Source organism: Microtus ochrogaster, unplaced genomic scaffold (assembly GCF_000317375.1).
Source record: "Microtus ochrogaster isolate Prairie Vole_2 unplaced genomic scaffold, MicOch1.0 UNK11, whole genome shotgun sequence".
Classification (NCBI taxonomy): Eukaryota; Metazoa; Chordata; class Mammalia; order Rodentia; family Cricetidae; genus Microtus; species Microtus ochrogaster.
Genome location: NW_004949109.1, coordinates 7625906 through 7649407, shown reverse-complemented (window position 1 = coordinate 7649407; position 23502 = coordinate 7625906).

The window sequence follows — 23502 nt, the reverse complement described above, 5'->3', positions numbered from 1 at the left end:
TGGAGGGAGAGGTGAGGAGGAAAGGGTGTGAAGGGAGGGGTGTCGAGGGAGGGGTGTGGAGGGAAAGGTGGGGTTCAGATGGGAAGAGCTTTCTTCAACTTGGTGAAAAGAAAGTGATGTAGCTTGCAAACATCTGGAATATTTTGTCTTTTCCAAGATTCCAAAAGAAACTAAAATAACTATCATGTTATGGGCTTCCTTGCATCTCCCAGGATTGAAACCCTAATCCCTAGTGCCTGTGAGTGTGGTCCTACTGAGAACGCAGTCCTGGCAGATGGCTGTGTACAGATAGAGCCGTCAGGGAAGGTGTTAATCAAATGCTTGGTGTTCTTATGAAGATGAAAATTTGGGGCACTTAGAGAAACTGAGAGAATGCCATGGAAGATTGGAATCTTGCAGCCAAGGAAACGCCAAGGATGGGTAGCCAGCACAACTACCAGAATTCTGGAAAATGGTGGTCCTTCACAGCCCTTAGACCAGCCTTGTTGAAACCAGGCCAAAATACAGACCTCCACCCTCCAGAACTGGGGGAAAGTAAGTTCCATTGTCCAAGGTTCCTAGTATATGCTATTCACTACGGCTGCTCCAGTAACCAAAGACATACGGAGAACAGAAGCATGCTTTTTCCTTTTCATCAATCTGACCTTGACCGTGGGTGTAAACTTCGGACATAGGCACTTCTTTCTCCAAGTGTCAGAGGATGGCAACGTAAGTCCCCCAGGAACTCTCCCCTTGCCTCTCTCTACCCTGTAGCCCACACTAAGCCCCTTTCTGGGCTGAGAATTTGCCAAGAAAGTAACAGATTTTATCTTCCAAATGACTTTTGATGTCTCTTTGTCATCTTCTTCTTTGGAAACAACTACCAACATGAGCATTGACACGGGGTACCAGTTTGGTGTTCCATCTTTGGGCAACTTTTTTTTTTTGAGACAGGGTGGTACTGTAAGCAATGGGTACCTAAGTGTCGTTATTATTTTTCTTCATGGAAAATGAAATGACTTCGGGATGCCAAATCCTTCTCTTCATCTCCTAATAACTAGCAAATTCTGTGATTCTGTTGTCCATTCAATAGCAGAAGCAAGCATTGTGTCAAAACTGGAGTCAGGCAGAGCGGCAGTGGCTGTAAGGGAGTAGCTGTAGACTCATTGCCTTCTGTCTTTATATATCTATGTACAATTATTGTATTTTCTCCTGAAGAACTTCCCAGAGACAGAATGTGAGAACAAAGTTTATTTGGGGTTTCTCAGCTGTACCCCCCACCTCTGGATCCCATTCTCCCGAGGCGTTCCTTTGTGCATCTCCAGATGTTCCCTAGTTCCTGCTCAAACTCTAATTCATTACTGTCAGGGTTTGGGCTTTGGCAGCTGGAGCCCGAAAGCTTTGAGAAGTCTCTTTGGTTCATTAAGCAAATCTTCAATGCCACATACAGTTCTGGCCCAGTAAAACATGCTCATCTCTTTAAGAACGCCCTTCATCATGGTAACCCCAGGCTGCACAGGGGACTGTGGAGAAATGGATGCCTGCCCATGTGGCTGTTGATTAAGCTCACCCCTGGCAGCCCAGCCCACATGGATGGCTCGGCGGGACTGCCTTTCCACATGGGGTGGGCCTCCCTTCGCTCACCGCAGTCTACTGTCTAGGTAGTAAGGGCCCCAGGACCTCAGAAATGAGGCTCTTTACAGACAAGCATAGACACCCACGCCTTCTGTCTCTAGCTATGTCCCCTGCGTTGTTGCCTGCTTGTTCCTGGAAAGGACGGCCAGGTGCCTGCAATCGCTGTGCACTGCTTGCGTGTGCTGGTTCTACGTGTGCCCATGACAGGTGTTGGCTGCCTGGCTTCCCTGTTCTGTTTCGGTATACCCGACCACAAGTCAAACTGCAGCTCTTGTGTAGTTTTGAGCCCAGCAAAACCACTAGTTAGTTACCTATTTGATCATCAGAGAGCCTTCCCTCTTTCCCACATCCCATTTTGGTTCAGGTCAGCAACCAGCTGCCCAACTCTCTCCCTAACTTAGGAACGGTCAGCTGACACACCGACAACAGCTGAGGCGAAAGTAAAAGTCGCCAGGTGAGAACGGTTTGTAAAAGCAAGTTTCTCCGTTGGCAATTAATTTTTTTCTCGCCTTCCTCATCCTTCGGTGGAGTCTGTGGGTGTGACATCACAGCAAGACTGGATGATAGAACCTGGGCTCTAGCTTCTTTGTCAGCTCGGCAAAAACTTGAAACAGGTGGGAAGACAGAACCGCATCTGAGGCATTGCTTCCATCTGATTAGCCTGTAAGAATGTCTCTGGAACACTTTTGTGAATTGCTAAATGATGTAGGGGGGCCCAGCCCACTGCAACCTGTGTGATCGCTGTAAAAGTAGCTGAGCAAGCCCTAGCAAGCAAGCCTGTGAACAGGTCTCCTCCTTGGTCTCTGCTTCAACTCCTATCTCCAGATTGCCGCCTTGATTTCCTGCTCTGTCCTCCCTCAGTGATGAACTGGTACCTAGAAGTGTATTATTAAATATCTCCCCCAACTGGTTTTAATGAGTATTTTATCAAAGCAGCAGAAAGCACACTAGGACATGTGTCCAGTGGCCCCGTGTAGCTAGTGAGCACTTGCCATGTGGGTGGTTCGTGTGACTCAGGAGCAGAACCATTAGTTGTATGTGAATGTTTCTTTTATTGCTACATTCTTCAAGGCTCAGTTCTGGAAAGCAGACTGCGACAACAATGGAATAAAGAAAGGACAGATGCACAGACAGGTACAGAAAGGCTGGGATCAGGTGAGCTGTGCTTGTTCCGCGATGGAGAATGCAGGAAAGTGTGTCAGCCCTCCCTCATGCAAGAGGATGAGAGCAATCCTCTTCAGGAGCCACGTGGGCAGGCAAGAGGCACCTATAAACAGGCCTGAGTCAGTGTGACCACTGGGTAGTGTTAAGAGCGTGTCACTTGAGGGAAATAGGCCCAATCCAGCTGTGCTGCTGCTGTTGGGTTCATGCCAGTGGTGTTGGTCATGATCACACAAGATACTCTGAACAATGCTCAGAATCTAGGTGCAGTCTTTGGCAGAGCCAGTTCTGCCAGCCAGAAGAGACAAGCAAGGCTTTCCCTTCACTAAGGGATTTGGTGCTTCATTGAGAAATTTTTTTCCATAATTGGCATTTTGGACCTGTCCTCTTCTCTTCTCTCCTCTACCCTCCCCTCCCCTCCCCTCTTCTCTCTTATTCTTCTCTTTTCTTTTTTTCTGGTATGAGTGTTCTATATACCAGAAGAGGGCATCAGATTCTATTACAGATGACTGTGAGCCACCATGTGGTTGCTGGGAATTGAACTCAGGACCTCTGGAAGAGCAGCCAGTGCTCTTAACCTCTGAACCATCTCTCCAGCCTTGTTTTCTTTTTTTACTCTAATGTTCTCATATGTCTTAATTAGAAAATTTAATAGACACATAATAATTATACATATTTGTGGAATATGGTGTGATATATTAATATAAGTATAGGACTGGGGTCATGGTTTGGCCATTAAGGGCTAAAGCTCACAACTCAAATGATAGGATAATAAGCATGTCCATCACATTTCACTTTTGAGTGTTTGTCCATTCAAACAGAAATGTATCTTTGAAGGCCAACTGTTTGAATTGAAGCTGTTGAATTCTGCTGATAATTAGACAGTAGCCAGTTCCTCTGCACCTCCCTTTCTATTCCCTACTTTCTGACACAAGAGGGCCAGGATGGCTGTGAGGGTGGCCCTCAGTGGGAGGTCATATGCAAGGCCACCGATCGTCAGCATCTGCTGGTTTGTTTCCTGTTGATCTGATAAACATAGAGGCCGAAAGCAACTTGTTTCATCTCACAGTCCATCTCTGAGGGAAGGTGAGGCAGGAGCCTGGAGGCAGGAACTGAAGCAGAGGCCTGGAAGAATGCAACTTACTGGACCACTCAGCTGCTTTCTTAAAGAATCCAGAACCATCTGCCCAGGGATGACACTGCTCATGGCGAGCTGGGCCCCTCAGGTTGATCATCACTCAAGACAACACCCCACAGACTGCTCTCAGTCAATCCGACGGAGGCACGTCCCTTAGATGAGGTTCCCTCTTGCAAGACGTCTCTAGTTCATGCCAAGTTGACAAAAACTTAGCTAGTGCACAATGTCAATCCCTTCCTGTCCTTCCTCCTAGTGCTAGGGATACAACCTGGAGGCTCACACATGCTAGACAAATGCTATACCTATAACCCGCACCTGAAGCCTCTAGAAAGTCTTTCTTAAGGGAGAAACATCTTGGTAGAAGTTTTGGTTGGGATAGGGATGACCCTTCCAGTGTTGATGGAAAAAAATCCTTAATAGCAAAACCAGGGACTCTGGATCTTAAAGCTTTAGGAGGGTGGGTGGTCAACCAAGACACCATGCCCCAGTGCTTCTATAGAACACCTGCATTTACCAAATTCCCATCATACAGGATTACACTTTGCCGAAGATACTTATGCACATTCTGTGGCTATTTGGAAGTTTATGAAGTCAAGAGCAATGGGAAGATCTTTTGAGAACTATTAAGAAATAAAGGGAGACAGAAGTACCGTGTTTAAAGGAGAACTGTTCCCCGTAGGCCCAGATAATTGAACACGTGGTCCCCAGTTGGTGGTGGTGCTTGGGGAGGTTTAGAAGGTGTGGCCTCACAGGTGGAAGCATGGCACAAGGGGTTGGCTCTGCGATTTTGTAGCCTTGCCCTACCTCCAGTTCACTTTCTCTGTTGTGTGCTTAGGTTGAAGATGTGAGCACTCAGATTCCAGCTGCAGCGCCTGCCTCTTGTTGTGGTGCCTCCCAGCCATGATGGGCTCATCTCTTTGAAACTGTAGACCAAAGGAAACTCTTCTAAAGTTGCCTTGGTCACGGTGGTTTATCACAGCAACAAGGGGGAACTAATACAGGAAGATTCTTCTTCTGGTTGGAAGGCCGCCATTTTCTGTGAAGAACTTGGAGCAAGCTGCAGGCCCTTCATTCGCTATGTTCCCTACACTGTGACTTTGGGTAAGTTACTCAAGACCCTCCCATCTGGTGCTCATTTCAAGATGAGGGGTTCTCATGGCCGCTTTCAAACCTGGGCCAGAGTATTAGATGAGGTCACCCACACTGAAACACTAACACACATTGTTCCAACTTAGCTAATCTTCTCATGTTTCTTAATAAACATGAACTGAACTTCACTCTCTAGTAGATTCAGAGCTGTCCAAATGCTGTTCTTGGACATCTGTAAGAATGCTAGAGAACCCCTAAGAGCCCCTCTTCTGTGTATACTTTGGCCCCTCAACTGTAGGGATTGTTATTATAGTCTTGGGCTTGTCCTCACCTGTAGAAACACAGTGTCCAAATCCTGTGTCCAAATCACACGCATTTCTTTGCATTTTGAGAGTCTTAGGCCACAACTGCTTGGTCTCTCAAGGAAACCATTTTGGGAGGGAAGTTCTTCTGTGAACTTGCTAACAATGGGCTCTGGCTCACGCATGTGAGGAGCTGGTGGTCTAGAGAATCCCTCTGACCAGAGAGGAGATGCGCTCTGATAAACACAGTCACACGCAAACTTCAACACTGGAGTTTCTGGCCGCCACAGTTGTCGGAGTCACAAGTGTGACAATGACATCACCAAGTGACCTGGCCGAGAGCATCATTGAATTCAAGTGTTCCAGACTTGGCAGGGGGTGAAATTGTTGGAAAGGTGAGTTCTGAATACAGCAAATCACACCTGTGCCTGGGTCACACCTTTGCTGCAAGTCACCTTGCGTAACTTTGGTTACATTTTAGAACAGGGAATGGAAGACTGAAAACTCACAAGTGCACGGGGCAGGCAAATACATACCCAGCACCTACGCTCCAATGCTGCTTCCAGCCACAATAAAACTATACTGGTGTGTGAGAGACAAATGCGCAATTATAGCTAAACTGCCTGCTACCGTAGGGCTTGCTTTAGTTTTAGGTGAGCAACTGAGTCCCAAACTGCTTTTAGAATGAAAACTTTTCCCCTTCTCTGCAGTCGATGATTCTTTTAACTGAGGAGCGAAAACGGTGGGCGCAGTAAAGAGTTAACATAGTCAAGCGGAACTAGGAGTAGCGTCAGGATTCAGAGACTTTTCTAGATGCATCTACTGTTTTCTGAGCTCAGAGAGGGTACTTGAGTCGTTTTCTTCAAACTCTTCATTTAGCATCTGAGAAAAATTACTAATTTTCTCTTTAAGAAGTGATGTTGTAAGCTGGACAGTGGTAGTGCACACCTTTAATCCCAGCACGTGGAAGGCATAAGCAGGTGGATCTCTATGAGTTCGAGGCCAGCCTGGTCTACAAAGTGAGTTCCAGGACAGCCAGATCTATAACATAGAGAAAACTTGTTTTAAACAACAAACAAACAATCAAACCATGATGCTGTAGCAATCTGGTATTTTCTTTTATACTTTCCCTGTCTTTTTAGGTATGACCCTTTGATCAGTCGTTTTGAATGGAAACCTCCCACTAAAGACAAGGGGTCTTTTTGTTTTGTTTTAATCTCTTTCATTGCATTAACATAACAATTATAACTGGTCAAATATCTTTGCTATACTCTAGAAATATATTATTTTAAAGGTAAGCTTCCATTAATGTACCCAGTCAACATTCTATAGTTTATTTAAACCAGGCCTCATTCTATAGTTTATTAAACCAGGCCTCCTTCAAGGAGTGGCGATTCTCAACCTTCCTAACGCTGAGACCCTTTAATATAGCTCCTCATGTTGTGGTGACTCCAACCACAACACTATTTTTGTTGCTACTTCATGACTGTCATTTTGCTACTCTTATGAATCTTAATATAAATATCCGCATTTTCCGGTGGTCTTTGGTGATTCCTGTGAAAGGGTCATTTCAATAGACTTGCAGGAACAATGACAATGCTTTAATAAAGGGCTGTATTTATTTATTGGCCAAGTCTCCTCTCTTTTGCTGACTGTTTCCACACAGTGACTCCCATGCAGTTTAAAGAAGGCTGACGAGAAGCCCGTGGGCCTTGTATTTGGGTTGTACTTGTCACAGTGTTTGGGTGTGGTACTGCATTAGCATCAGCAGGGAGTAGGTCACCGAGGCCCAGTAGACTTTTGTGTCACATCTGCTAAAATGGGACACTCAAGCTCACTCTCCTCGCGGTTCTTCTTTAGTGCAGCGGTGCTAGTGCAGATGCCAGGCATGCAAGGGAGAGAAGCCAAGGCAGGTGAGTAGCCATGCTGGATTCCTCCACCAAAGCCAAAGAATGAATGGAGTCCATTCTTCTACAGCTCCGGTTTGGGAGCAGCATGAAGAGCTGGCTCCTCATTTCTCACCGTTTTTTTCCACCTAGATTGTCTGCAGACCCTGCTTCGGCATGACTGTCTGCACGTGCTCAGTATTTGGCAAGGGAATAAAATAAGTTCCCAAAATCCTGCAGAGGAAAACGCACTCCTTGCCCCTCTTCTTACCTTCCTGTGTACTGGTGAGGACTGAGCAGGAAGCAACGCTAAGAGGAAGAGTAGGCGGCCCCATGGGCACTGCAGATTGGGCAGCAAGAACTGGGCTTGTCTCTGGCTCAGTGGCTGCTATCCCTCTCTTCAGAAGGCCCCACTCTCTCTGAGTTGAAATCCAGTGCTTGAGTTTGGCGAAAGCTCATCGTAAGCACTGCATCGATTGGACTGCACAGATTTAAAAGTCAAATCCTTTCACCTGACACTAGTCCACAGAGACCAAAGTCAGCCTAACATATCCTAAAACTGAAGCATGCCCTCTGCAGCACTGGCTCTGCCGGGCAACTCGTTCCTTTCACGAAATGTACATTTAAAGTAGGATGTAACCCTTTGATCGTACCCGAAGCATCACATGCAAGGGTTCATTCTTTCGCCCATTTCCTGTCACCTTGATATTTTTTCAGGATAGCACTTTTAAATTGAGCAAAGTGCCACTATGAAGTTGTATTATTTCGCTGATCTATTTCCTGTGAAACTGAGTGTTTCTGTGTGCAAACTGCTTCCTGACATTTCCTGAGACCCTTATACATTTTCACGAGTGTCCAGATACTTGTTCGAGTACCTACTACTATGTGTTGATCATTTTGCCAGGCATGGAGGTCACGATTGTAAATAAGACAGTTGCCTGTTCTGCCTGTTCTCACAGAGTGTGTAAGAGACCTAATTTATCTGTCGCGATGGCCCTACAGGATGGCTATTATTGCCACTTTATAGAGGAAGAATGAGTTAGCAAGTGGTCCTTCAGCTAGCTGCGCTGGATCCAAGATACACATCAGTTGACTGACTCAAAGATCTCAGCCATTTTTTAATGCAGCCTTTTTATTTATTCCTTGAGAATTTTTTACAGGCATGCAATGCATTTTGATCATATTCACCCCCCAACTCTTTCTAGATTCACCCCTGCTTCTCCACCCCACCCAGCTTTGAGTCTTCTTTTTAAAAAAGAACCCAGTGAGTCCGGTGTGTGCTTCTTATCCACTCCTGGGTGTGGGGCTATCCATCAGAGCATGGTGCACCTAGGGGGTCACATTCTGGAAGTAAATGAACTGTCTTGATTACTTCTCTACGACAACTTAAAAGAGAAAGTGCTTAATTTGCCTTATGGTTTTAAAGGGCTAGAGTCCATGATGGTGGAGTGAAAAAACAGCAGAGAGTTCACACCTTCATCTATAACCATAAGGCAGAGAGAGACGCTGGGAATTGCATGAGACTTTCACACCTCAAATCCCACCCAACAGTTCTTCAGCAAGGCCACACCTCCTAATCCCAAACAGTTCTCCAACCTAACTGGGGACCAAATAGCCAAGCCTATAAGCCAATGGGACCATTCTCATTTTAACCACCACATGGATGCTCCCGCTCCCAGAGATCAATTGTCAATAGCTCCCCAGCTAAGGATGGGGCCCATGAACCTCTCCCCATTCCATTCTGGAACGTTAACTGGAAAACAAGTTGTCAGTGCAGTGGTCCTGTTCTGGCTTCTACGGTCTTCCTGCCCTCTCTTCTTCAATAGTCCCTTAGCACTGAGGGCACAGGGCATGACATAGAAGTCCTGTTTGTGGCAGAATACTCCACAGACAACGGACGCTCTGTGCTTTGGCCAGATGCGAGTTTCTCCATTAGCCACCATCCACTGTGGAAGAAGACCAATAAAGGGGTGCACTGATATGTCAGTATTGATATGAATTTAAAGGTCATCTTGATATTAGGTCAATGTAAGAAAATAATAGTAGTGGGTCCATCAATTAGAGATGAGTTTAATACCGGGTCCATTGAGCACAGTAGTAGTAGGTTCCCATCTGGAACCTCTGAGCTCTTCAATCATGGGTTTTTAGCCAGACTTATAGTAGTAGGCATGTATCTTCCCCTTTGTAATGGGCTTTACATACAATCAGAAAGGGTTTGCCTAGTTCATTCATTCTTTGACTATTGCACTATCTTACCACACTGGACTTTATTGTAACTTACAGGGTTTACAGTTTAGTAAGACTGTTGACGACTTCCCCCTGTCTGCAGTAATCTGCATACCACCTTCTGGTACTATGAAAGCTAACTGTTGGGAGGTTTCTTGGTTAGTACCAGTTTTATTTCTTCACGTCCTGTGACCAAGTGTGTGTGTATTCAGCAATAGGATCTTACCATAAAAATCTGGTGGGCAACCCAAACCCTCTGCAATAACCTGTGTTGGTCTATGGGCTCCCAGGATTCCCCTCCAAAACAACTTGAGGAGAGGTATCCCATTCCTGACACTGGGCATTTTATTTGAAAGCCTCTGGTTGTAACATTGGTCCATCTTCTCCCTCTGATTGCTACTCATTTTCAACCATGAATCACCACGAGAACACACTACTAGGTGTGTCTCTAAGGGTTTAACTGAAGAGAGAAGACCCATCCTGAATGCGGGAAGTACCACCCATGCCCGGGATATTAGTCAGGATAATGCCGTGGAAGCGAGCTGAACGCTAACCTTTATCTTTGTCTGCTTCCTGACTGTGGATGTGATTGATGAGCTGCCTGAACCTCACTTTCTCTGCTGTGCTAGGCTGTCTCCTCTCAATTGGAACCTGAACGATGCCCACCCTCTCTTATGTCGCTTCTCAGGGCCTTGGTCACAGTAATGAGGAAAGTAATGGGTATGTCATCTTTATTACCTAAATGGCCAGTTTTATTAGACAGTTTTTATTTTGAGCTTTTCAGTGTATATGATTCTGAAGTCTAGTGTATGTAAAGAGAATGCCTTCCACAAATAATGTTCCAAGTTACTAAGCCACTGCAGTAAGTGTAGAACTAGGGAATACAGCCTGATAACATGTGGGCTGTTAGCTACCTTGCTTTTCATTGCTAATGTCCTCTATGGATGTTCTATACTATGGAAAATAGGGTTTTAATGAGATTTATTCTGACAGTGCCAAGCATGTAATTTGAAAAATGTATAAAATAAGCATATATGAAATTATTTTTAAAATCCTGGAAGCATTTTTCTACTCAAAAAAGACTCAAGATATTTTAAAAGATACATTCTGTATGAGACCGAACATGGTTTGTATTTAAGACAGAAGGCAACATAAACATTCTAGAGTCTACTTGTTTTGCCTTCTTTTTGGCTAACCAAACAAGACTTATTTTCCAAGTTTGCATATAAGAACATCGTCCATATATTGGTAATGGACAATTCAGTTGAATTCCTTTCTTACAATTATTAGGAATATTTTACATGTAAAGCAAAATGTATGTTGGAATGAATCAGTCTACATTCAAAGAAATTAATAGTGACTCTGGGGGACACTTATGTGTTTGCAGACCTCGATCCCAGGAAGCAACGATGCTATGTAGTTCGATGTCCTTTTTGAATGCTTGGCCATAAGAGAAGTGCCCTGGAAATGAATAGGGAAAGCCCAGAGCTTTGGGGGTGTGTAGACTAAAGAGGGAGGGAGGGAGGGAAAGAGGGAGGGAGGGAGGGAAGGAGGGAGGGAGAGAGAACACAGACCAGTCAGCTGGCCAAGGGCCCTGTACACTGCATGATGACTTAGGCTATTTGTTTCAGAAGAAAATGGGGGAAAGTCAAAGGTTGTGAACAGATCATGGAACAATTTGTTCTTTATGCAAAGAAACACTGGAGGGTGAAAGGAAAAAGATGAGGTGAGGATGGAGGGAAGGAAACGGAAAGGGGGAAAGGAGGAAGAAGAGGACAGAAAATTCAGCCCCAGTTTTCATCCCCTATGGAAATGTTTCCAACAGCACGGACATTCATTCTCGGGTAGGAGAGGAAGGAATACTCAGGAGCACTGGTGAGTTTGCCCCTCTAGTTCTGCCTGTCCACCGCTCCCGCACGGCTTTTGGTAAATTTTGTATGATCAGAGAGAACAGATGACTGGCACTGTCCACGTTTGGGTTTCCAAAGGCTGAGTTGTGTGCTGAGCAGAGCTGAGGCCATCCTGGCTAGCCTCCGGGGTCTCGGGTACCACTTTCCTGCTATGAATTGGACTGTAGACCCCGGTAGTTTAACAAAGATGGCAGAGTTACCAGAGTCAGGAAGTTTTAAGTCTTTTCTGCTTCCTGGTTAGCAAAAACAAAACAAAACAAAAAACAAAAAAACAAAACAAAACAAAACAACAACAACAGAAAAAAAACTGGCCCTTTTAAACAAGCAAAATTATTTTGGAAAAAGCCAGGTAAGTTAAGCCATTAGATGTGGTGCTGTAGTCTAGAGAAAGTAGAGATGGGTTTTGTTGATTGAGAAGCTCCCCAAGAGTGCTCAGAGCCTGGTGAGCTGCCCAAAGCATGGGTTGAGCCCCCTGCTCTAGTCCTAGCCTCCTTCAGGGCAGCTATGGGACTGAGGGGGAGCTAGAGGTGAGCTGAGCAGCCAGGGGATTTGAAATGAGAAAGGGGATCCATATAGGGCAGGGCAGAGGCTGATGGTGATGAACCAAGAATCTCCTCGCTGGGTATTATCTGAGAATAGAGCAGAATGCTGTCATAACACTGTGGCTTTCCCCAAATCTTTCTCCTGAAAAACCTAATGTTTGCAAGTTGGGACATTCCTGGCTTCTTCTCAGAAAACTTTTTTTTCCTGAATTTCCCCCCAAAAAACCTGTCAAGAAACAGAAACTAAGAAAAAAGGGGTGTAATTCTCCTGTGAGAATCACAGCTTCATAATCAACACAGTCACTTGACTGATTGAAGGAAGTCACTGGCATCAAGTGACAGGTGACAGGACAGAGTGGGAAGTGTTAGCTAACACCCAGATTCTGGGGTAACACAGCTTTAGGAATGTGCTTTAGCGCAAGAGAGAAATGCCCTAACCTATGAGCCAACTTTGCGTGCAGCTGAGGCCGTTATGAACATGCATTCTTTGTCCTATCTGCTGCTAACGGTGACTCGTTCTTGAAAATGAGACAAATGTTCATAACTTTGTGTGTGCTGTGCCCTTCCTGCAGGTCCCATGAGTAGCGCTTCAGGACATATGAGTTTGCTGGGCACCTGACTGCTGTTGGCTTGCTCTACAGTGGAGGCAGGAGTTTGTCGGTGCTTGCTCCTGCTAACACTGAATTCCTTACTCATTAAACCGTCGTCTGGATATCAGTGATGAGTAAGTATGCAGAGAACACTGGAAGTGTTTTAAGAATAGTTTGTGGTTTGGGGAGTTGCAGGGAGTTTCCCACAGTTGAGGTTTCACAGTTGGAATACTCACTAGTATCTTCTAGGAAACTGGAAGCCCCACTAGGTCCAGTTTCTGATCCCATAAATGCTCTACAGTTCCCAAGAGGGAGATCAGCTCAGTTCATACTGTGGTTCTGATTCAGCAAATGTTTTTCTTTTAAGGGAACGGGAAACCTGTATGAACAGCCATATACTTGGGTCATAAGTGTCTTTTAGCCATTAAATATGGAGAGGAGGGATTCGTGAATTCGTCGTTCTAAGCTTTAAACTTTAAAATTCAATTAATTTTAATTTAAAACCAGTTCCCAGAGTAAATTTGAGTGTGTACTTAGCTCTGCATGAGTGTGTGCTCATGGACACCCATACGCAGTGTGAGCAAAGCCAGCCAGCACTCTCCCGCTTGAAGTAAAGAAACCAGTGCTCTTGTTTGTGTTTCTGTATTGATTTCCCAGTGGCTCTGTGTCACAACATGGAGTTTCACCGTGTAAATTTTAAACATTAAAACCACGGGGGACAGTGTTGGCTTATCTCTATGATGTGATCATAATGCTCCCACGAGAAGCAGAAAATTTATCATATGTCATTGCTTTGGACTGGGTTTAGACCGTAGCTTCATTAAAGGATTTTTATTAAATAGACTTTAGTTTGGTCATAAAGCAATTTTGTCCACTCAAATTTCAATTGTCCAGAAGGAGCATCACATACTTACCCTTAACATTTTGGGGTCAAACCGTGCAGGAAGTGAATGCTTGAACCACTGCATGTTTCTAATCAGTGGTTGACTTTCCCTGAAGATGGTCTCCAATAATATATGGGCTTCTCTGCGTATTTTAGAGCCCGGAGATGATCAGTGTTAACTTTGGCCTCCTACAGAAAGGAAGACACTCCCATGTTTAAGTTGATATTTGGCTCAGGTGTTGTGTTAGTTCGCCTTCAATTACTGTAGCAAATACCAGAGACAGCAACTTAACAACTGAACAAGCATTGACTCATGGTTTTAGAAGTTCCAGTTGCCGGTTGACTGGATCCCCCAGTTTGTGACCCATCTTGAGGTACCTCCTTAGAATAGGGAGCATACAGCAGGAAAAGCCATTTGCCTCATGACTAGGAACTGAAAAGTAATGAGTTAATTGGGGGTTAGAGAGATGACACAGTCAGTAAACTGCTTCACTAGGACCCAAGTTTCATCCTTGGTGGCCATGTGAAAATCTGGGTATGGCGGTGCGTGTCTGTAGTCCTAACTCTGGGGAGGCAGAGACAGGAGGATCCTGGGGGGTTACTGGCTAACCAATTTAGCTGCATCTGTGAGCTCCAGGTTCAGAGAGAAAACCTTGTCTCAAAAAATAAGATAGAGAGAGATCGAGGAAGACATCCCATGTCAACCTCTGGCTGCCACTGTATGTATACAATGCACATGAACTCTCAGATTTTCACACACATCTGAACACATACAATAAATAATACATTTTAAGTCTGTATCTACATGTCTTTTTATATCATCAAGGAAATGCAGCTATAAAAGTTATAACCTGCTTGTTTCCCCAGGATTTACAATAATTTAATGTGATGTGAGATTTTAGTTTAGTTCACTGTTTATATTATAAAAAATCCAATAATTAAATTTTTAGAGGAGAATCATCATGATTAAAGCCAGCCAAAGTTGTTGTCTCTAAGTAAGGAAGGATTTTAAAATAGACATGACAGTGGAAAACTTTTTCACAACTCGGCATTATTACAAAGCAATAAAACGATTACAGCCTCAATGTTCTGTCTTTGCATATGTATGTGGCGCATGTGTATATGTGTGTGCACATCTGTGTGTACAGGCTGTTGCACATCAGTGTGGAGGCATGCACAGCCATAGTCGGTTTTTAGTGTTGGGAGGCTTGCTCTTGGCTCATCTGCATTCTCTTAAACTCTGGGATTTCAAGCAGGCTATCACACCTGCAAGCTACCACACCTGCAGGCTATAACACCCACACACTAACATACCTGCAAGCCGTCACACCTGCAGCCTATCACACCTGCAGACTGTCACCTGCAGGCTATCATGCCTGCAGCCTATCACACATGCAGGCTGTCACATCTGCAGGCTGTCACACCTGCAGACTATCACACCTGTAGGCTATCACACCTTCAGGCTGTCACACCTGCAGGCTGTCATACCTGCAGGCTATCACACTTGCAGCTTATCACACCTGCAGACTGTCACATCTGTAGCCTATCATACCTGCAGGCTGTCACACCTGTAGCCTATCTCACCTGCAGCCTATCTTACCTCCAGCCTATCTCCCCTGCATCCTATCACACTCACCTGGTATTTAGCATCTGAACTGCTAGAGATTTGAACTACAGTCCTCATGCTTATGTAGTAAACACTTTGCCCACCAAATCACCTTCCTAGCCCCACGTACAGTTCTTCTGAAGATGCAATTAAGCCAAATCAAGCTTTAAGTTAATATGAACAAATTTTTAGCAGGCAATGTATTTCAAATTAATAAATATTTATTACTTTTAATAATACATTAAAAAAATAATATTGCTTCATGTCCACAAAAACTGAAATGGTGATTAATGGTAGATATCAAGACAAGAACAGTGCTTGGTGAAGGTTACTTTTGGTAAAAGACATTAAATTCTTAGGCAGTGGCTGAAAGAGCTCAGACCATCTTTGGAACAAGCAGGAAATCTTCTCTAGTTCCGTATTTTAGGCAGAATTCCTGGATTGAGCTGATTTGTGCTCTTCACATATTGGAGTCAATGAAGTTGCATTTCTTTTAAGGGAAATATTTGTTCTGCTGCATGTCATTTGTTCAGAAATGCTAGTACGTCTTATCTAAGTCAACTTCACATTTTTAATTCTTTTGCATAATACAAAATTACCATAAACATAAAACATTTTCATGGGAAGAATAGCAGGTATGAAAATATATGTAGTAAGACACAGATGAAAACATATACTGATATATAAAAACAAAAATTGCATTCACACATCTATGCAGGTAAATCAGTCATTCCAACTGTGAAAAATCCAAAGACCATTTATTGGAGTTCTATTTATTGCAACAAAAATTTTGAAGAAAGAATTTTTTTTTGAGTTTAAATTGACTGGCTACTAATTTGCAAAGAAACATCCTCTAGTCTATAGGGTAGAGATGAACAAAAGGATGCACTGTGCCTTGAGGAGGACGTCCTTAGTCCATAGGGTAGAGATGAACAAAAGGATGCATGGTGCCTTGAGGAGGACACTGGGCCATCTTGAATGCTTTTGAGAACTATGAGACTTGTAAATCAACAAAGAAAGGCACAAAGATTCAGCAGACAGAACAGACAGGGCAAGTGGTTCATTTTCCCATTGCAGGAAGAAATAATTCAATTATACGTGATGGAATTTGTTAAACCAGGAAGAAGTGGGCCGTCTCATTTAATCCTTGAGTCTGTGGGGATGATTTGGAAGGCTCAGGGAGAGGACGTGGTGCCTTCCAGGACAGGGTAGATGAGTAAGAAGGAAGTTATCCCTTTCTCTGTCTTTCTGAGAGCCCCAGGTTCCCATCAGCTCTCTGGAAAGTCCTTCATTTGGGAGGCCAATAGGAGCCCCGATGGCTGCCTGTAGAGGGGTCTCCAAGACAAGCATTATTTCTCAGAAGGGATCTGCCACCAAGGCTGACAGTCTCTTTTCTCCAATACATTGCTGCTGGCTGGAAGTCAAGGAAAGCGCAAGAAAAAACATAGAAAAAAGGGAAATGGATTTGAATTCCCTTTCTTCTCTTGCATGCCGTTAGGTCCATTATAAACCTTATTATAGAAGAGAGAATGCAGGACCATTTAGAGATCAAAATAAAATATTTTAATACTGTCAGATATGATTTGAATAAATGTTATCAAGGTTTTGAATTTAGATATTTTCCAGTGAATGCACAGCATAGTTCCCATGTTTTCTCTGTCATCTCAAATAATTCTTTCACTAGGTTATGAGAACAGCAGATTTAGGAAATATGTTTTAAAGATTTGTTTCTCAAAATTATGCGTGTATATGTGTGTGTGTGTGATCATGTGCACGTGAGTGCTGGTGTGTGCAGAGGCCAGAAGAGGGCGCTAGATCCTCTGGAGCTGGAGTTGCAGGTGGTTGTGAGCTGCTTCCTGTGGGTGCTGGGAAAGCAATTTGGGTCCTCTGTTGGAGCAGTAAATGTTCGGGACCACTAAACCATCGCTCCCGTCCCTTAACCAAATGTATTTTTACGTAGTAGCAATCCCCATAACATGCAGCTGACATCTGTAGCTTAGGTTTATCATGTGAACCAGATTCACCCTTTTGATCCCTAGAGTGGTCACTCCCAACAGACACTGTATGGAACAATCTAAAATCGAATGCACCTTGGCTGATGCTGCAATTTGTTCAGTCCACAGATTCCGGTGACGACTGGGTGACTAGGCCAGTTCCTACAGGACAGTATCTTGAAGGAGAGTGAATGGCGTGCACAGAGCTTCCACGATGCAGTCTAGATTGATGCATGGCGCTCAGAGGCTCCCTCGGCACGTGCCGCTGTGAATTTCTTTACTGAAGCCATGTTGAGTCATAGCTTCATATTTCATATTTCAGCTTGTGGAATCAGAGAGAACGGAACTCCAAAGCAGCATGTTTCCTCTCAGCAGGAGAGACATTTTTGTGTGGGTTGTTTCCGTTTCCGTTCATTCTGCTGCAGAACTTAGTTTCTTGCTTCCAACAAGGCTGGAAATAGAGATGCTACCAAGACTCCTTTGGAGCTGCAAGGCCATGTTCAAACTTGACTTCCCTTAGATATGGTTCTAATAGAAAGACCCCTTGATGTGTAAGCAGGAGTAAAAATATTCAGGCCTGCATTGTGGTTAGGTCAGTAAGTGGGCCTGGGAATGGCTTCCCTTTCCTGTTCGCCAGGTGTGAAATGAAGGCATTGGTTTGATCCATTTTGCTTTTAAGACTTCATTTAATCCTAAAACAATGGCCCAACCTCCCCACAGATATAATTGGGATTTTTGAATCTATTGATTTAAATCTATTGATTTGGAGGCCCCTAATGAGAGGAAGGTGTTTATCACGTATTTACTCTGCAGACATTAGGTAGATATTTGGCTTCACAGTTCTGTGGCTTTGAAAACAGCTGCAACAGGTGTTTTCCAAGAAGCTTTATTGCTTTCACGGTCTAGTTTTGAGATCGTCTTCATAGAAGGTTTAGGTGTGGTACTAAGAGTGCAGGGGAGCCGTGCAAAGCGCATGCGTGATGCTCTGGTTGGCCCTGCCCTTGAGAGTCTCCAAATGAGGAACAACCTTGCTACTCAGCCACGCTGGGAGCCTGTGGGTGGATGCTGGGATGGCTTGGTTGCCTCGCTCTGTGTAGAATGCGGTAGGAAGATGACAAGAAGCAGTCACACAAACCACACTTTCACTCACAGGGAGTCTTTTATCCTCTGATGAGGAATCCAATGAGAAGATCTGTTTCCTTAATAGGGTTTCATAGTATAGCTAACATGAGTTCATTTTCTCCATTTTATTTCTTTGTTATTATTAATTTGATCTTCGAGAAGGGTTTCTCTGTGTAGCCCTGACTGTCCTGGATCTTGCCCTGTAAACCAGGCTGGCCTCAAACTCAGATCTGCCTGCCACTGCATCCCAAGTGCTGGGATTAAAGGCGTGCGTCACCACCGCCCACCTAAAATTATTTTTAATTAAAGACAATGCACTGTTGAGCATTTTTTAATTACCTGCCCCTCAGTTTGACCCATATCAAATGTTACAAATTTCATTCACTACCATTGTTTTTTACAAGTCTAATTTATGACTAAAATTTTGCAGATCCTAATTCTTGAATGAAATTTAGCTAAATCATACCCTTGATTTTCCTTTATCATCTTTAGCATGTCTCACGAACCATTACCCTGTGTTATTTTGTCTGCTTCACTATTTAGCTTTGATGTGATTGCGTTTATGAGTTGGGTTATTTTACCTCCCAGAGCAGAGACCACTGGTAAAACAGAGACATAGGGTCCAGCCACATGGTAGGATTGACACCCAGAGAACAGGTGGTGTGGTTCAGATATCAGTGGGGAGACTGCCACCTGTATAGAATATCTCAGACAATATGCAAGATCCTGCTAAGTGCATTACTAGGGATACAGTCCATGTGAATCAGGAGCGTGGACATGATACAATCAGCAGGAACATTCATTCTTCTGAAATAGGCACAGGGAGCATAGTTTTTGGTGTAGGAGGCGATGATTTTAGCCGTCCGTGGACACTGGCATGGGCAGGGTCCAGAACTCTAGCATGTTCGTCTTCCACACTGAAAAAGGAGCCCAAGACAGAGCTAACAATGGAAACTTTTTTCCTCTACGTTTTTGTTTCTGTGTTTCTTTGTTTGTTTGTTTCTGAGACAGAGACAATGTCCTCTAGCCTGGATTAGAATCAAAATTACTATATAGTCCAGGTTCGATTTTATTCCTGATCCTCCTGCCTCAGCGTTCTGAGTATTGGGACTGCAGATGAGTGCTGCCCGCTGGTTATACATGGCAAGCCAAGTCCGGGATGTAGAGGAGCTCACTAAGAGTGGTGAGAAGAGGAGAGGCCTAAGGAACCCCAACATCAATCATCACACAGAGGAGGGGTCCCTGAGATATTAATGAAGACAGAAGCAGAGATGCAGGAAGGGGCAGACGGAGGGCACTGGGCACCACAGAGCACAGGAACTAGGGTTCGGGAAGGTGTAGAGGTTGGCAGCATCAGAACTTGCTGTGACATTCAGAAGGAGTTGCACAGTAACCAGTGAATTTGAAGAATGCCACAACCGGTCCAGAAACCCTGATTTCACAACTCTGTCCTGAGAGAGACCCATGGTGTAATGTTTATATCAAAGTGCTTGTCTTCACTTTCGCCTTGCAAAATGTAAAGTCATCATAATAATAATAGTCAGAAACCCAAGTGCTCAAACTTTAAAAGTACTTGAAAGCCATTTTATCATACCAACTTAAATTATACTTTTGACAGCTGTTGAATGGCTCATGAGATAGAGACAGATAGATTAAAACAGTCATGGTACTGAGAGTTGGGATTATGAATGATTTTGGACTTTTTCCCTTACATTTCTCTGTGCCGTCTAAATTTTTCTAAAGAACGCATTTAATTTTATAGTCTAGAGAAAACAGCATTTAGGTAACATTTCCCCCTGAAGTGGTTAAAGGGTACACCCTTGGTGATCAGGCACAATGGACATTCATCCGGGTCTTTCTGACAGGATAAAAATAGAACCCAGGCCACTGGGAGAAGGATGGATTCCCAAGAGCTGAGTGACAGCGTGCATAGTATGTTATGTCTATGCTGGCAGAGAATACCAGCTGGAATCTTTCGGGGAATTTCTGATCCTGTATGTCCTCTGCCTTTTGTCTCCGCGAGGAGTGTTTTGCTAACTGTTCGGAATGGCGAGGGGGGCGGTTCCCCCACCCCTTTCAGCTCTCACTTGTGCCTGATATCTTCCTTGTTTGCTTTGCTTCAGATCACGAACGAGAGAGCTCCCTGGGCATCAGGAACGTAGCAGTGTGGGGAAGCCAAGTCTCATCGGTCAAAGCTGGTGTTCAGAAAGTAGAGCCGAGGCATTCGGAATTGGGGGAGGTGTGTGGGAGATGAGAAATGTCCCCTTATAATGTTACAGCATAATGATGAATTGGCTTTGCTTTTCCCAAACCAGGCTCAGGCTCCTCGTTCACCCCTATTATCTGCTGTGGTCTCCAAAGGCACATTACCATATTAATTCATTGTGTTACACAGTTTGGTCAACTAAATGAGCTTACCTTTTGCCCTCTTAATGGCATTGCTTTTAATGTCGGCTTCATGGGATACATTTAACAAAACAGATGTGTCAAGGAAATGTATTTAAACTCAATTTGGTTTTTAAATGTCTAGCGGTCTCTCTAATGATCCAGGTATAAAAGGAAAAGTGTTATGGGCAACAAACACACGGTGATAAATGTAGAGTGTGAATGTTGAAACATGCCCAGTGCCTGGGGTGAGCAGACACGTTCTGCAAGCAACGTCAGCAGCCTTGCAAGTGCACCCTTCCCAGAGCTAGATCCGACCCGTCCTCTGTACAAAAGGTATGGTGGGTTATTTAGAAGAGACGGCTTGAGCGTAAGACCAAGATTTAGTGGCATGTCATCAACACTGCCATCCGTTGACTTGGTGAGACAGCTGGAGGTAAAAAACCTGCGACAATGGTCTGAGTGCTGAGTGTACCGTGCCATTCACTCCCCTGTGGAATCACAGCCTCTCAGAACACCAGAAAGATGGGTTGAGGGTCTTAGGGGCTTGGTTGGGTCCCAATTTTTATTTCATTAGTTTATGAGCTGACTAATCATGGCAGAACTCATGCACATGGACCCCAGTCTCCTTGTCTGGAAAGTGGAGACCATAGTACACCGGTTGTGACTCTTGCAGTCAGATAGGGACAATGACTTGCAGGTAGTGGCATTTCATTAAGAACACCTACACATACACTCATTACTTTACTTAGTAGTATATGTTATAATAATATATACAATAGTTTATAGAAGTATATGCTCTCTATCAAAAATTTACCTGATTTCCTTAGTATAAATCCAAATATTCTGTGTGGCTTTGGGTGAGCCTCTGACATCCAAGACAGACCAGCCCTTGAAGTGCCCATCTGATGACTTCTCTCAGTGTGATGGTCCGATGGACTGCTGTCTAGTAAGGCGGTTCTAGCTGTTAGTCTGTTCTCAAGAGCAGCCAAGAGCATTAGCCTAGGATTGACATTTGACCCAGTGGCTACATATGCACTAACTGCTCCTGCTCTGCAAAACAACAGATGTCAGTGCAGGTATTTCTGGATGATATAATCTACATTTTCTCATGAAAGACTATGCCATGTCTATACCATAGAAACTACACCATATTCATTATTTGTACTCACCAGGCCTTCTACCAAGGGACCCTCAAGGGACCAGCAGAGCAAGGCCTTCCTCTTCACAGAAATTCCAATAGCCTCTTGCTGTGCCATTCACTTCTTTCTAATCCTCAAACAATATATAAACTCTAACGTTTTCATCATAAGGTTGGAGGTTAACTATAGAAGGCAATTGAACTATAAGAGTCCAGGCTCCAACAGTAGACAGCATGCGAAATTGTCTGGGAATTGGTTGTGTCTTGCAATGAAGTAACATTTGTACTATTAAATATTTAAACTCTCAAGTGTGTTCATGTTAAGAAGGGACTCTACAGTGTAATTTGGATGGTGCCTTTGCTCTGGACCGTTCCATAGAAAACATGGCGTAAGTCCTCACTATTGTGAATTGAAATGCATGGGAGGCCAGCGATTTAGGCTGCACGTCTACGCTAGGACCCAACAGACCAAATGAAATTAGTCAAACAAAGATTCCATGTCAACAAACTGTTCACTAAGCCTCCAGAGAGCTGGGGAGGGCATTTGAAGCTGCAGAAGCAGCCCTGGGAACCTACCTCACCCCAGTTTTTTGTGGCCCTCAAAGGAGAGGGAGTTCTTCGATGTGCAAACCTCCGGGTGGTTTGCAAAGCAAAGTCACCCTGATGCTTGCTGAGACCCGTGAGTGCTCAGAGACAGCGAAGGTGACAACTCAACCCAGGAGGGGAGAGCCTGGCTAGATTTGGGCTTCATCTGAGAGAGGACTTTCTGACTGTCTCCACTTGACTGGAGGTGATTCTGTAACCTTAGTGGAAAATGGGAACGGTTTGGTATTTCTATCAGACTGCAACAGCCTGCAGTTGCTTGTGTTACACTTTGTAGAAGGGCATCTGCCTACACATTCTGCTGAATTAAGTATTCGGACTGCTGGATGTAGTTTAAAAAAAAAGACCAGAGTCAATAAGGAAGACTTGCATTAGGTTCTCCCATCTTGCGTTCCCTATATTTCCCCAGAGCCTGTTACAATCCTTGACAGAGCTGCAATCTGTAAATGCCAGCCCTGCCCCCACTTTCAACAGTGCCATTCATCCAAGAATCCCAAAGCGTTTTTTAATAACGGACTCATTAATCCTCATAACACTCCTTTATTTGACACGTGTAACTCTTGCTCCATGATATGTTGCTACTTCCTCTGGATTTAATTTAACAGATTTCCCCTTGTCGTGGCTAGTCATTTACATTGACCTCATTTTGGCTGAGTTATCACTCAGCTTTGAGTCCGTCTGAATGGCCTTATTCCAAAATGACATCTTCTGCCAGATAGAAGGAAACTATCCGAAGAAGCAATTATAGTTTTTCTTTTTTTTTTAAGAAGAGGTTTCAGCAATAAATGGCCCTATAAATAAACAACTGGATTTTAATCACCGGTGAGGTGACTGACACTGTTAGCCATGTTATAAAAATGTGAAATTGGAAGACTTCAAGTTTCATGGGCAGAAGGAAAGGGAGACTTTGGCTGAGGCTAAGAGGAACTTAACCTCGCGTTCACTCCCCATACTTCTCTTTCTCACTCATCCTTTGACGCCTGTCTTTTCTGAGTTCCATGTCAAGAGCATTTCTGGGAGTCTCAGGCAGAAGCAGCAGACCTTAAGCGGGTAGTGGAATGGGATCTGGTGTCCAAGGAAGCCTGCCTGGCTGGGAAAATGCATTTTGGAGATGAGTTGAAATATTTTTTGATTCAAGAAAGCAGGTAAGACAGAGAGAGAAAGGATGCAAGCTGGAGCTGGTGAGCACGCAGGAATATGAGTGCTAATAAGGTCAGTCTGTGGCTGAAGAACAATACAGGCTCATGGGCAGTGTTCACCTCTGGCTGAAGAACAGTCAGGGCACACACACTCATGGGCAGTGTTCACCT